The sequence below is a fragment of the Rattus norvegicus genome, chromosome 17 (assembly GCF_021556685.1).
Source record: "Rattus norvegicus strain SHRSP/BbbUtx chromosome 17, alternate assembly SHRSP_T2T, whole genome shotgun sequence".
In the NCBI taxonomy this organism is placed as follows: Eukaryota; Metazoa; Chordata; class Mammalia; order Rodentia; family Muridae; genus Rattus; species Rattus norvegicus.
In genome coordinates, this window is record NC_141550.1 from 14,238,370 (window position 1) to 14,254,351 (window position 15,982).

Below are 15,982 nucleotides of genomic sequence, written 5' to 3' on the forward strand. Positions count from 1 at the left end.
GACCTGCTTGAGTTCCTTTGGTGATGAACAGCAATGTGGACGTGTGATCTGAATAAACCCTTTCCTCCCGAGCTTGCTTCTTTGTCATGATGTTTTGTGCAGGAATAGGAATCCTGACTAAGACACTCTGCTATATGTAAAGAGAGAGAGAGAAATGAAAACACTTATGAACAGATCCGATATTGACTGAGAGGGACAGATGTGAAGAATGGCCCAGGGAGCCAGGGATGGGATATGCCTGGAACCAGGAACATGGAGGAGAAGGATCAAGGACCTCAGAGTCATCTTCAGCTACATACAGAGTTTGTAGCCAACATGGGCTATGTGAAATCCCACCTTAAAAACCAAAAGGCAAGAAAACAAACAAACAAAGTTGGGGTGGACTTACATGTGAATGGTGGTAGTATTTTTTGAGAGCTGGGATTTTGGAACAAAAAAAAGATGGCAATGAGTAATTAGATTTGAGATGTCTTTTAAAAATATCAAGCAGATATGCTGGAAGCAGCAAACTGAAGTAGGAAGTCGGGCTAGGCATGATGGCACATGGTGTAAACCCAGAACTCCAGCAGTTAAGACGTAAACATCATGTGTCTGAGGTTAGCATGAGACCCTGCGTCAAAAAACCGAAAGAAGAGGAAAAGAGAAGACAATTCCAGAGTCCTAGGAGAGAGACATCTCATTGGTAGGAACATATCATGGTAGGTTTCCTCAAGTCGTACCCTAAGAGAAGCCAGGAGGGAACCCATGGTCACAGTTTGGGTTGGAACAAACTCTTTTTGTAACACTGAGCTCTTCTGATGGGAAACCTCAGTGGACTTGGGGCTGAGGTGCCCCAGGGAAGTCAGGAAGCAGAGAGAGGTGAATGCTGTGCTCATGTCATGTGTGTCTTTTAAGTTTTTGAACATTAAATCCATAGAAGGATGTCACTGTCAGGGTGGTTCCTCCCTGCTCACAGAAACCTATTTGGACTTAGCCTCACAGATGTGTCTAGAATGTGTCTTTTCTTTTTAATTCTAAAACCCAGTCAAGCTGGCAGTGAAGACCAACCATCATGTAGTGTATTAAACATGATCAAGCTATGTAAAACACCCAAGATGTGTGAGTGTGTGTGTGTGAGTGTGTGTGTGAGTGTGTGTGTGAGCATGTGTGTGAATGTGTGTGAGTGTGAGTGTGTGTATGAGTGTAAGTGTGTGTGAGTGTGAGTGTGTGAGTGAGTGTGTGAGTGTGAGTGTGTGTGCATCTATTGGTGTGTGTGTGTCTGTGTGTGTGCTCGAATGTGTGTGTCTTTCTGTTGTGAGTGTATGTGTCTGTATGCATGTGTGTGTGCATGTGAATGTGTATCTGTTTATGTGTGTGTATATGTATTTGTGTATTTGTATGTATGTGTGTGAATGTGTGTGTATCTGTATATGAGTTGTGTGTGTATCTGTCTGAGTGTGTGGTTATATGTCTGTGTGTGGGTGCAAATGTGAATGTATATCTGTCTGCTTAGATGTGAGTGTGTGTGTTTGTGTGTGTGTGTGTGTGTGTGTGTGTGTGTATTAGGAAGCTTCTGTAGCAGTACATTTCTATATGAGTTTTCGAAAGCTCTTTAGTGTTATTTACCCTTCCTTACTCTACCTTGCCCTCTGCTGTCCCACTATAATCTATCCCTTCCTTTATATCCATTATTCCCCTTTACTCTTTTATACAATACACTCTATCTCTCTTCTGTTGAAAACCCACCCTCCAACAATGCTCCTACTGGACACCAGAGGCTCACAAATAAAACACCCAATGCCAGGAACTGGTTATTTCTTTTGGAGTTGATGGCAAGCGAGGTCCCACAAACCCCAAGTAGTTCATGACATTGCCAATGCTCTTGGTTACCCTCCAGAACACCGTGGTAAGACCCTATTGTTGGTTGTGTATTGTACATACCTTTATTCCAGTGCTTGGGAGGCAAAACCAGGTGGGTCTCTGAATGTGAGGCCAGTCACTGCTACTTATAAAGACTTTGTCTTAAAGATGGCGTCACATACATGAGTCACAGAACATGGAGAATCAAGCTGGTACTGACCCGAAAGCTTCATCCTCACTCGATAGCTCTCATAGTGTTGGAAGGTGTTCTGTATGGTACTAGAGAAGAAAAGCAATCGCCAGTCTTCCTCAGCTGTTGGAACCTGCAAGCTACAACAATAACAGGCCTGACAAGACATGCCCAGCTAGTTTCTAAATGGATTCGAGTCCCGATCCATGAGATGAAACCCATACATTATACCCTTATCAGGCCAAAAGTGCTTATATAGAGTGGCCATGGATCCTTGGGGGAGACCTACTGCTATTATACTGCTAAGTGGACATCGTATTAAGCCAACTCCTACATATTGTCATGTCCATATATCAGTGCAGCTTTTAGCCCTTGTCAGATAAGCTTCTATTGTAGCGACTGATACAGAGACCCACAACTGGCCAGGGTGTAGAGAATAAGAAACTGTACAGTGATCAGCCCTAAATGGAACCTAGACACCACACCCTCTTTCCCAGAGGCTCAGGGATCGTGGCAGAAGAGAGGCAGGAGCACAATAAAAGCCCGAGGCAGTAGCTGATGACAAGGGAAAGAATCTTGGGGACACAACAGGACAGCCACGCACATGAACTTACATTGGTTGTGACAGCACACGCAGAGCTTAAACCAGGACACATTCAGCATGGAGATGGATCAGAGTTCGGCACAGAATCCCAACCCTGTGGTACTGCTGGAGGCTGCTGGGAGAGGGAGAGACAGTTTTCTACGAGATTTTTCTGAGAGCCTCTGATAAGTAGACAGTGCTCCAGTGGGAGACCCTACATCCAAGAATGTATGGGCAGCACGGCTGGGTCTTAATTAGTTAAAAAAGAGACAGAATGCTGGGATGGGTGTGGAGGAGGAGTGGATATTTGGGGAGAATTAGGGAGAAGTGCATATCACCCAATTGCATCATTCAAACTTCTCCAAGAACAAATTCTTTTACAAAGTGAATAGGACTGTTAAAGACAAACCTCTCAGACTGTAGGAAAAGTCCTGTTGAGACAAGATACTGCTCAGCTCATCAAAGGATCTAAATCAAGAGAATGTAAATTGATTTGAAGTGAGCACCTCTAAACTGATGGTGTGGCCCAAAGCTTAACAGAAGCTACCAAGGACAGAGTCTTTAAGTCTGACCCATTATGGGGCAGAGAGGCCACCTGGCTGTGCTGATACTGAGCAAATCGCACTAGGGCTAGCCACAGACTGGGGAAGCAATATTCACACGGTACGGGATTTTCAGATTGCAAAATCCAAGAGCAGGGATGGCATGCAGGCTTCGATGGTTGAAAGTATTTTCCAAAAGTACTGGAGAAGTCAGGAAAAAAAAAACTGGGGGAGTTGCTACATCTGAGAAAAAATTTCTGGATTAAAATTATCTATCATGGGGACCCTAATGAGGAGTTAGAGAAAGAACTGAAGGAGCTGAAGGGATTTGAATGCCATAGGAAGAACAATGTCAACCAACCAGAACCCCCAGAGCTCCCGGGGACTAAACCAGCAACCAAAGAGTACACATAGAGGGACCCATGCCATGGCTCCAACTGCATATGAAGCAGAGGATGGCCTTATTGGACATCAATGGGAGGAGAGGCCTTTGATCCTGGGAAGGCTTGATGCCCCAGTGTAGGGAAATGCCAGGGCGGGGAGGCAGGAGTGGGTGGGTGGGTGGAGGAGCACCCACATACAATTGGGGGGCAGTGATGGAATAGGGGGTTTCCAGAGGGGATACTGGGATGGGGAAAACATTTGACATGTAAATAAATAACATATCCAATTAAAAAATTTATCCATCACAAAAAGCATTGCAAGGAATGATGGGAAAAGGCAGAGGAAAATGTCATTTAATTTTAAGATATTTTGAGAGGAAAATCAAGTATGAGAAGCCTCGACTATTTTACGATGGAGTTCACTTTGGAGTTCACTGACTAATGGTGTTAGCACACAGGGAAGCACAGGCATTAAGGAAGAGCCCCTCTCTGAGGTAAAGGCTGTACACACTCCAGACATAGACACTGCTTGAAAGAGACTCACTCATTATTTTAGACCGTGTGCTTCCTGAAGACAGGAATTCCTTCAGTCTTGTTGCCCTCTGAACCCAAAGGTGATCCCTAGTGAAAACTGAACGATCATGGACTGAATACCTAACTGAAGTCCCTCTTACTAGGGAGGACACACAGCTGGGAGCAAACCCAAAATCTGACCTTAGGAAATAAATCAGTATTTCAGGACCTGGGAAAGGAAGTGCAATCCTGACTTGTCCTGCTGAGGTAGGAGGTGGGATTGGGGGAGGTGCACCCTAGCTGTCACATCTCTGGAAAGGAAGCACAGAGCAGGCTAATTTCTTTCCTTACCCCTGCTGTAATACTATTGCCCACCCTATGGTCTGAATGTGAGTCTTCTCACTAGAGAGCAGGAGTCACGTGATTTCAATATGACCATTCAGGAGAGTGCTGGTTGGCTAGCCAGTCTGACTGGCCAAGTTGTGGACATGTGACCAATTAAGTCATAGATGAGGAGTTACAGTTGGTGCAGGGTGGCTGAGACAGTTGGTAACTGGCCTGCTATCATTGAGGTTAAGGTTTCACTCTGGGACTCCAGAGGCAGAGACAGTATGCTGAGGCAGTGTGTGACACCATGATAGGAGGACAGTGGCTCTTGTCTACTCCTCAAACACCCAGGTACAGCCTGCTCTCCCTAGTCTTGCTAATGAGTTGGGTCCCTCACCCTGACTTCTCTGCTTGTCAGATCCACTTTGGTTGGGTTGTAGGCACTGACCCTCTCTTCCCACCGCCTGGCTAACGGAGGTGTTAAGGCTGCAGGAGTCTATGACTCTCCTAGGACTCTGTGCAGCCCTCACGGTACAGTCAGTGGTGACTGAGACACCCAAGCCCTGCCCAGGACATGTCCTGTGGTCCACCCCAGGGAAGCAGAGCCCTGCCCTCTTTGATGTCCCCTTTTTATGTCCAGGATCCTGCAAATGTGCACATTCTGCATAGGGGAGAAAATACATTTGTCTTTAGAGACTTGGCTTATCTCGTGTAACTTTATCCTTAGTTCCACCTGTTTCTTAAGGCTAGGCGCTTTCTTTGTCTCATATACACTTCACGTGCTTTTATTTGTGGATCTGTGTATTTCATTAAGCTTCTGGATCATCCAAACATCATGGAGCCGTTCCACATCAACCTGAAAACACATCTTTGTGGCAGGAATGTGCTGCTGAGGGAGATCAGCCTCACTGAGAAGGGCGGCTGTCTACAGAAGGGATACACTCATCACATCTTCACCCAGATGGTGTGTTCAGCTCGCTAACCCACGAGAACAGAATTGCACACAGATACATCAAACTGTATGTCTTTGGCCTGGCCATCAAACTCACCACTGGACAGAAGTTCAAGTGTGGTGTGGTACAGTGTGGGGTGTGGTGATGCCAGATTCCCAACACATTATGTGTAGCAGAGGGGCTCTCCATCTGGATCTGATCATAGCATTATATTGTCAGGTAGTGTGGGATGGGGTGGGCAACAGGATCTGATCACCTAGAAACTTACATATGTGCTGTGCATGCACCTACACCCCATTAACACCTTATTTACATTGTTACTTTGAGGGCATGTAGGACTCACCTTATAGATTTCTAGATATCACTCCTGGCTAGGCAGCATCTTGTATGCTGCCACATATGCAATGCCAGGTACCAGATACTCCTAGATATCTCTGACTACATTGCCACTTGAGATACTGGGAAAGGCATTAGGTCTGCTGGACATTCCACCTCCTGTCATTGACCCTCATATCCTGCTAGATTCAGTTCTCACTGGACACCTCCGCCCTGGCATACACCCCAGGGGTATTGCACTGTGAGACATCACCTGTACAGTGAGGTTCTAGGCATTGCTGTACCACAGCCCCGTGCCTCAAATGCATTCCTAAGTATTGGGCAATGCATGGCTTCCCAGCAAACACCACATTGACTGGTAGGTATTTGGCCATGCTGAACAGACCCCCAACATCTACATCACATAAGTTCTGGATATCGGGTCCTAAATGATCTCTGACAAACCTCACAATAACTGACAGTCATCAGGCCATGCTGGATCCTCCCCTCCCCTGTATGCACAGCACACTGCTGTGTACAGGACCTGCTTGTCAGCCACACACTAACGACGCCCACGTGTACTGCTGGGTGTCAGGACTCTCTTAGACATGAGCCTCATCAGCACCTACTACAATATAAATTATCAGGCATCCAGCATGGCGTGATAAAAGCAGTGTATTTAAGGCTGTGGAAATGAGGGAAGTCAAGTGCAGAATGACCTAGTGCCTAGCAGTTGTCTGTGGTAGTGGAGGTGACATCCTGGAGGGTTTCAAACCTCAGTGAATGTGGTGTGGGTGGAGAATGTCTAGGAGGTTCTGAAAATGGCAGTGTATGGGGGTCTTTGTCAGGGGACAAGGTGTGGAGTCTGATAACTAGGCTGTGCTTTTCAGATCGCAGCAAGGAAGTATTCACGTGGTCTCATGATGTCTAGTACCCAGTATCGTAAGTGGTGTAACCCCTCGGATGTATTTTTCAGTGGGCCCTGACATTGCAAATATTATATGGGGTCCTAGAAGAGTGTGTCCAACCATGCCTGAAAGTCGTCATTGTATGTGGGGCAGCAGCATGGGAGAGGGGAGCGAGGCTGCTCACATACATCGAGCTATCGACCCTTGAGCATTTTCCTGGGCACATACAAACCTCCAGAATTGGGGTCCTCTCGGGCCCTACCCCACATAAACTGGACCATCCCAGACCCTGCTGGAGGCCACTCTGCAGCCTTGTGTACACTGTTATGAAACAGATGCTCCTGGGACCCTAGCCATACTATAGGACATTGGGCTGTGTCTCTAACTCTGAAGGACACACTCCCTCACTGTCCTCATCACCCATAGAGATGCTATGTTTCAGACTCTGCTGGGAACCATATTGTGTCTTACCCCACATACCGAAGTCTCACACCCTATGAGACCCCACACCTCCCATTCTCTGCTAGGAATCAGGCCCTGCTGTTCCGAACTCACACCCTAGGTACACTGCTAAGGTTTAGTCCCGTTAGGCACTTATCTACCAAACTCAGGGCACTCTGAGGAATCAGGACACACAGGACACCCCTCTTCCTGCCACCACTGTGCTGTGTACATTATCGGGCCCTACTGTACCTACCCCATACTCACAGTGTGGAGGGACTGGACCTAGCGATGTATGCCCCCCTTTCCAGTCTTCGCACACACATATCCACACATCGCATCTTCTCAATCCCTGATGGGCACCTTCCTGCTGTTTCCCTAGAAACTCCTTCCTATCCAGCCTTCCCCAGCTGCTCATGTTGTCCCACGTACACTAATACATGAGACCCTGTTGGACTCCCTCTATCTCTGTAGCCACCTCACACGTGCTTCCACTGTCAGAGCATACTGGGCTTCCCACTGCACAACTCACCCTCTGCTCTGTGTGTGTGTGTGTGTGTGTGTGTGTGTGTGTGTGTGTGTGTGTTGGTATGTGTGCCCTGCTCGTCCTCATATCTACTGGATCATGTTGGATTGGTCAGAAGTATCTTTCAGACGTGACTTTTGGGCAGTGACCGGGTGCAGGATGTCCACATATGTGCTTGTGCCTTCAATACTGTCACCCTGATATCTGTTCTCTAAGCAGAAGCAAACTTGCTGACAGACACAGTGAGCACATGGAAGATGGTGGCACCTGGTGACATGTTTTGGACAGTCTCTCAGGGACGTAAGGTTGCAAGGAATGAATGCAGGCTTGGCTGCATTGCTGACTTCCCTGGAAAGGAAAATGCTTCTGTGACCAGGAGGAAGCCACACTTGCTGGCCTTTGCACAAACCGATCAATCCTTCACAATTACTCCTGTATGCGCAGACTCTGGAGGAGACTTCTGCCACCTCTCTCTGGCCCGTCCCATATGGGTAATGGCATTTCCTGGCCCAGAATCCATTTCTAACATGGGTTAGGGAATGCTGTTGATACAGCTCAGGGCTACTCAGTACTGAGTCAGTGAGGTGTTTTAACCTTTCTGAGAGAGACTCTGTCCTGTGTCTCTCAAATGATGGAGGAGAAGAGGCTCATCTCTGTGGTTGTTGAACCATGGGAGCAGGGAGTTTCCTGACAAGGACTGAGAGGTTCAGGAAGGAGCCAGGTTCTAGCTTCCTGGGGATGTGTGTCTGTACACCATCAGACAGCAATGAGACTCTGGGTCTGTGTGCTTATAGGCTTCCTCCAGTGGATGGAATTTACCTATTAGCTCTACGCTCTGTCAGCTTACAGCAGCACCAGCCATGATGTCATGGTCAAACTGGTCAAGCATGGCACCCTATCCTAGCTCCTGACTTTGTATTTGCAACATGTCCTGGATCCTTGACCACCAGCAGCAGGTGAGTTACCCATGGGAAATGGGAGCCTTTGGTTCCATTTGCACATTTACTAGGCTGAACCGTCATGTCCTCTCTCTCCCAGCACATGGTGCAACGAACTTCCTAAACAGGATGTGAAAGTGTTTCCCGCTGAGCCTTGAGACGTGAACATGCATCGCGCCTGTCGTCTGGACTGAACAACTTGAGGAAGGGCCATCCATATTCCTGCTCCCTAACCAGGACACTGCTAAGGTGAATATGAGGAGTAAGTCCATCTCTGACTTCTTTTCCCTGAAGGGCTTCACTGCCCTGAAGTCGGCACACCTGTGTATGCCCTGCCTGTGACATCAGTGATGCAGACCAAATGGAGAGAGCAGCATGGCCGATGCCTGCCCTGTGGGCTACACTGATAGTCTAAGAGCAAGACAAGCACCAAGGGCTGTCATGGCAGTGAGTCAAAGCCAAAGTAAGCAGAGATGGAGGAGGAGGAAAGGAGAAACTTGACGGAGTGAGGAGAGCATTGGCATTCATTTTGGAAGGCCATGCCCACTGCAATAGTTAAAGCAGAGTAGCTTCTCTCCAGGAGCCTGGACCTAATGGCAGAAGTTTCGGGTGATCCCTGAGCAGGCTCCATGGAGGCAGAGCGTCATGCTGTGAGTGTGCTCAGTACAGCAGTTCACTAATCTAAGCTTAAGAACCGTTTATGTACTCCAGGGCATGCTCAATGCGTGTTGATGCCGCACATACCTTAATAATTTAAATGACACACAGAGGAGAGGACATTATCTTTTAGCAGACTCCACAGGTGCCTGCCTCACAGTGTGACAAAGAATACTACAGAGTGTGGCTTAGACACCACAGTGGACACTGACTTGTTGCCAGACCTTGGGCACAGGGCACACATGCAACTGTGTGAGGGTCAAAGCTGTTTCATGTAGACTGTATATCGAAGTGCTGCTGGGAAGCTATGTACAGTTCAGTCAGTGTTAGCAGGGGTCACGTATGGAAAGAATATAGAATCACAGAGTTGCTTTTCCTTCCAGCCTTCGTGCCTGGTCTCCTTCATATGAGCCGGTGCTTCTTAACCTTTGTAACTCTGCAGCCATTTAATACAGGTATTCATGTTGTGGTGACCTCCACACCCCTACACACAACCATAAAATTACCTTACTGCTACTTCCAAGCTTCCTAGTTTTCTTTTTTTTTTTTTTTGGTTCTTTTTTTCGGAGCTGGGGACCGAACCCAGGGCCTTGCGCTTCCTAGGTAAGCGCTCTACCACTGAGCTAAATCCCCAGCCCCACTTCCTAGTTTTCTACTGCTATGAATAATATTGTAACTATCTGAGATGCAGGATATTTGATATATACACCCCAAAGTGGTCGTGATCCTCAGAGTGAGGACCAACTCTCAGAGCAGCTCGTGCAGGGCTGTCAGCATGGCTGATCCCCTGACACCTGAGAGGGCCTGGTGTCCAAGGGTGGCTCACAGCTCCCTGCCACAATGCTCTCTCCTCTGTGATGAGACAGCTGTACTGCGGCAGTGTGATGGTGCAGGGATATTTTTAGGTCCATTTCCTTCTTTTCCCTGAGTCTTGGAGCCTCAATGCTTGTGGTACACAGATCATGTGTAGAGGTCATTAGCCAGCCTGTGCACTCCAGGCTTTGGTTATCTAAGATTCACCATTCTTGTGTGGGACCAGAGGCAAATTCCCAGGAGGAGCCATAAACAGGTCTCCCAAAAAGCACCTAAACGGTAATGGTTGGGACTCCTTAGGGCCCTCAAACAGGATGTGAGCTAAGGGTTTCAGTCCACTGGTGGTCAAGACAGATCGGCAGTGCAGTGTTAGACTCCAGTCAGGTCAGCTCATGTCCAAACAGGATGCAAAGAAGGTGGCAGAAGCCTCAAGACCCTTCAGGTACTTTCTGGTTCCCCTTTCCTCCAATAAAGTTTTTATCTATGGGTGTATTTAGACCCCTGTGCATATTTTAATAATATATATTACATGCCATAATTATACATATAAACATTTAGACCTAATTCATGGCAAAATGGGCTTTTAAGAGTCGGAGACACCTGTCCTTAATGTGCCCACTCTGAGGGAGGCATAGGTTACAGAGACAGGAGAGATGTGAGTCTATTGTGCTAGGTCCACTTGTATTTAAGTGTGTATCAGTTTTCCTTGCTCACTCCCTAAATTCTGGGTGTTTGATCTTACACTGTGTCTCGTCTGGCTTCTTCTCTTTCAGAAACACAAATCGTGAACCTGCTGCAGGGTGGAGAAGAGACAACTGGAGCCTTTCCCATACACTTGTGCACTCCATCTAGCAGGCTTCAAATGGGTAATCTGGATTTTTAGACACAGGGAAGGAGGAGACTGAGAGGTGAAGGCTGGCCTGGCCTGCGTGTTCTGCCAGGGCAGTGACTTGCAAATGTTGTTCCGCTGACGAGATTGTTGTGTAGTAACTGGGGAAATCTAAGAGGCTCTTTGAAAGTAGACTGGGTGAATGTGGAGCATGGTGGGGAACATAATTTTAATAGTAGTATTCCTTCCTCCCTCCCTCCCTCCCTCCCTCCCTCCCTCCCTCCCTCCCTCCCTCCCTCCCTCCCTCCCTTTCTTCCTTCTTTGCTTCCTTTTCACAAACCCTCTTCCTTTTTCCAGTCCTCTGTGTCTCCAACTTCCCTGTCCTGGACTGGAGATTACATTTGTTACCACCTCCCGTTACCTTGGCCAACAATCCCAAAACCAAGGAAGCTGATGCTGGAGAATTGGACATTATTGGCCAACCTAGACTGCCTTAAAAACAAAACATAACGAAACAAAATAACATCAATTACAATAACAAAAAGCAAACTCCTTCTCAAAACCATGTTCCTCTTTAAGTTTACCAACCTACCCTCTAAACCCATGCTCTCAGCTGTTCACTGATGGGGTTAGCCTTGCATTTTCCTTTTTAACATTTTGTTTCATCCTCCTGTTCATGTTTCTTTCTCAGATGATTCCTTTCATGCTCTATACTTTATTTGGTCATGTTAATTATTTTGCAGATTTTTGTAACCATAGTTACTAGACACTCTAATGAGGTACCCAAAACTATTTCAGTTTGGTAGTAATCTAGCTTTCATAAAATAGAAAAACTACTTCAAAATAGCTGTTTTTTTCCCTTCCCTGTGCCCTAATGGTCATTTTTCTTACATCTCTATGATGGAAACTAAATCAACACGTTGTTTCTTTACTCTATTGGACCTACAGCCCTCTTGGGTCTGTTCACTTCTACACAGAACATATTACTCCTGCCCTTGCCATTTCTCTGTTTAAGTTTGATTTACCACCTGGTACCATTTCCTTCCACACTGGGACTTTCCTTTCCCTTTGTGACTTGTAAGGCAGCCACATCCCACTCTTTAATTTGTCCTTTGCTGTGGGTCAATTTGCCAGGAGCCTGCACGGCTGGACAGAGTCTGAAGCAGCTTTAAAGACTGACAGTCTCATACATGGACTGACCCTGGGCTCCAACCTCATAGGTAGCAATGAATATCCTAGTAAGAGCACCAGTGGAAGGGGAAGCCCTGGGTCCTGCCAAGACTGAACCCCCAGTGAACGTGATTGTTGGGGGGAGGGCAGTAATGGGGGGAGGATGGGGACACCCATATAGAAGAGGAGGGGAAGGGGTTATGGGGATGTTGGCCCGGAAACTGGGAAAGGGAATAACAATCGAAATGTAAATAAGAAATACTCAAGTTAATAATAATAAAAAAAAAAGTCTGAGGGTCTCCAGATGTTCCTGCTCTCTGACTATACTGAATGCTTGCTGATAACTTCTAGAAAATCCTAAATATTCTTGCCTATTCTAAGGGTTAAAAAAACTGCTGGCTTAGGCAATATAGACCCATAGCAAAATGGCAGGGCATTAAGTAAGGTAGCCTTTGTTACTTTTCTGCAGGACTCTTTCAGAACTAACTCCCAGCCTGTTGGTGGAGTTCCAGAAAAAAAAAAAAAAAGCATTGTAGTCTTTGTTTTCAATTCTTTCCCCTTCTCTGTAGGACTGAAACCTCCACACTGTGGTTTTCCATATCTAAAAAGTTCTCTGAGAATCTGTATGCTCCTAAAATTTCTCTAAAAATTGTCTAAAGAAAAAAGATTCTCTGTTTTCTCTTTGTCCTTAGCACTTACATACCTTTCAGAGTATATGATCACATGCTAAAAATTCATAGCAAGTTTATGCACAAATTCGAATCATAAATCGGACAAAAGTTTACAACAGATTGTTTGCATGCCTGTCCCTTAAGAGTAATTATCTGGCTAAACATTATCTCTCACAAACTCAGCAGGATCATGGAAAGTGAAACACCTTAAATTTTGTGACTAAGTTTTTTATAGATAATCTCAGTCAGTTTTCTATCTTTTGTCCTTGCAGCTATAGGAAATTGTTTATTCCATTTTTATGACCTTTGATTGTTTTACAACCTCTTGGAATATGCTCTAAGTTGTAAATACCTGCTTTCTATCTCAGAAGAATTTACTCTTCTGAAGCCTTGAGTAAGTGCAGGGTTCTCATTGCAGTTTTGACTTAAAAGCAGTCCTGTTATGATGTTAACAATTCTGAATATAATTGTAGGAATTCCTTATATGATCATGATTAAGAATTAAGAAATCATCTATTTACCTATATAGCATCACTATAAGACACTATACATTGGTTGTTCTGCAGAAATGTGCTCAAAATGGTGGACTAATAGCTAGTGTTTGTATATAAATTTAATAATAACTGAAAAGCCCATCAAGAGCAGGAATCTTTCCTCCAATGTAATCTTCTCAGCCTAAAGAAGCAAGTCCGACATACTCTACCTTCCATAAGGGAATCCTCTCAGGACGATCAGCTGCTAGGTTTTGGGTTCTCCTAGATGGCAGCTGGCACCAATGGCTTTATGCATGACTCCTGGTTGCTGTTTGTCTCCAATTTCTTTGTATCTGAGCGAATGGTTATGCCCCTTGGGGCTTCTTTGTAGACAGCTGCTGATTCCAATATTTATTCTAATTGGGCCTGGGTCACAGGCTCTCTGGTGAGCAGGACCTGGCTCCTGCTTCTCTCCAGTTCCCCTGTACCAACATGGATGGTCTTTCCCCTTGGGAGTGGGAAGCTAGTCAAAGCCCCTTCCTCTCTTCACTCACTTTGGATGTTGGTCAAAGGGTCTGTGGGTTTCAACTCCTGACTGCAATTTTTTTCAATTCCTGGTATCTGAATGGATGGTTGTGTTCCTCAGGGCTGCCATGGTCCCAGCTCATTCTGCTTCCTGGTCTGCTCTGGTTTGTGTGATAGAAACACCAGAGAAATGGGATGAGTCTCCCGGTTGGGATGTCAGTGATTGTACTTTATAGCCTTTTACCTTTGAACCCTTCAGTGTTCTTCAGGATCTGGAACAGAACACTCAGAGGGGATTGCAGCTCAGCTACCATAGTGTAGATGCCCTTGTTTCTGATTACAGCCTCCTGTATTTGCTCAGTACCTGATGGGGGCTGTCATTCCTTAAAGAATCTCCCTGTCCCTTGCATTTTGTGGTGAGATTTCCATATTAGAAACAGTACTTGAATGCTCTTCAGAAATATTGATGTAGGAGCCTCTCCTTTTTTTGGTATATATAGGGAGGACTGACTCCCAGTCTTTGCTGTATCCTTTAGCTGGGTGGAGCTTGGGATAGAAGACCTTACTGTCCCGAGACATGTTCCCTGACTTATCCCTCTAGGTCTTGTAATCCTCTGCGTCTCTCGATGGGGAGGAAACACCTTGAGATCATTCACTTTGATCTTATCCTTGGGGACTCTGAACTCTTGAGTCTCCACCCTCCTATGTCTTCTTCTGACATCATCACCTAAGCTGTGGGAAGTTTGGGCTTTTGGCGTGTACTCTGGGCAGAGTGCTGTGAAGGCAAGCTGACATTGGTGGGGTGTATGTACTGTAGGTGGGGGCCTTCTGGATGACATCTCACAGGCCAGGTCTGGGGCTGCTTGTTTGATCTCAAGTCAATCTTACTGTATACTTGTGTTTTTAGAGCCGTGTCCCATGAGTGCTGTGGGGTAGGTGTTTGGCGATGTCCTGTCCTATTGGCCTCTGCAGACTCAAATTCTTGGGACTGATGTTGATGGTTGGGCCATTGGGAAACCTATTGGATCCCAGTCTAACTCCCCAGTCAGGGGTGGCTCTCTTTCACCTCTCATGTATTGGTTTGTTTTGATCACTGAAGTTCGGACCCTATCTTTAGGGCCTATTGTTCTTGTACTCCAGAGCAGATATCCTGAGGTCATATCCTCAAATCTCTCCTATGTTGCAATCCTGGCCATTTCGGGTAGTCCTGATAGCAGAATGCATTTTCCAGTCCCTTTGATAGTTGTGTTCTGCTGGGATCTGGTCTCGAGGCAGGGAGCACAGAGCCTACCGCTCAGGTATCTCTGCCATGGATCACAATGAGCCTTTGGGTCCATGGTTGGCTGCAGGTGGAGGGACTCTTTGTATCTCCTGCACCTCTGCAGCTGAGTGCATAGACAGAGCCCTCTCTAGCCTGGCAGCTGATGCACTTTCTCCCCTTGTCCCTCTTGGGTCCTGGTGATGCAAATTTTTCAGATCCATGGCAGCCAGGGAATACTTAGTATTAAGGCGTGGAGTCACAGATGGGTGAGGATATTCAGCCTTGGAGTCACAGATGGGTGAGGATGGACACACAATGTGTGGAAGGTTTGAAGCTGAAACTGCAGGTGGGATGAGATCCCTTGCCTCAGAAATCTGCAGCTATTGTCTCCTTCTGCGTTTCACTGGAAGGTATGTGATGTTTGATTCCTGCTCCCATTCAGTCTTTGAGTCAAGCAGGGAACGATGCTCAGCAGGGTTCACACAGAAGAGCTGGTTTCTTCTCAGTGCAGGGTTCCTGATTCCAGCCTCTTCCCAGGGCTGCTGCTCAAAGTGCAGGTTAGGCCTTTGTCCCTAACACCTAGGCTCTTATTGAAGGTGTTCTGTGTGTTACACTTAGCTATTGCCTTTCTGAGGGCATCTCTCAGCACAGACCCCGTCACCTGGCCCCACTGGTAGCTTTTGGGGTTGAGGATGTAGGGCTGGGCAGGATAGGAGAGTTCAGGCTTGTTCTTAGAACAACACAGTGTTTGCTGGACATTGACCCTGGATGAAAGTAAGTTCACAGGATGGCAACAACCAGAGGGACGTTCCTTGTTGTCCTTAATTGCCTTGTCTTCTTCATTCTGTGACTATTCGTGATGGTGGATCGTCGGACAATGCTCAGGATGCTGGAGGCTGATCTGGTAGTTTTAGTCTGCAGGGTCCCCTGGACAAGTTGTCAGTGTGCCAAGTAATGGCTGTTTCATGTTTTCGTTCCTTGGAACCTGTTGTGCCTTTCCAATTCAGTCCATTTGCCAGAGCTGGATTTCAGTTGGTCGGCATGCCTGCCTGTCTATCTCAGTGCTAGGCTCAGCTCTTCCACAGGCCCTACTCTGTAAACAATCGGTGTTGGTTTGGTGTGGAA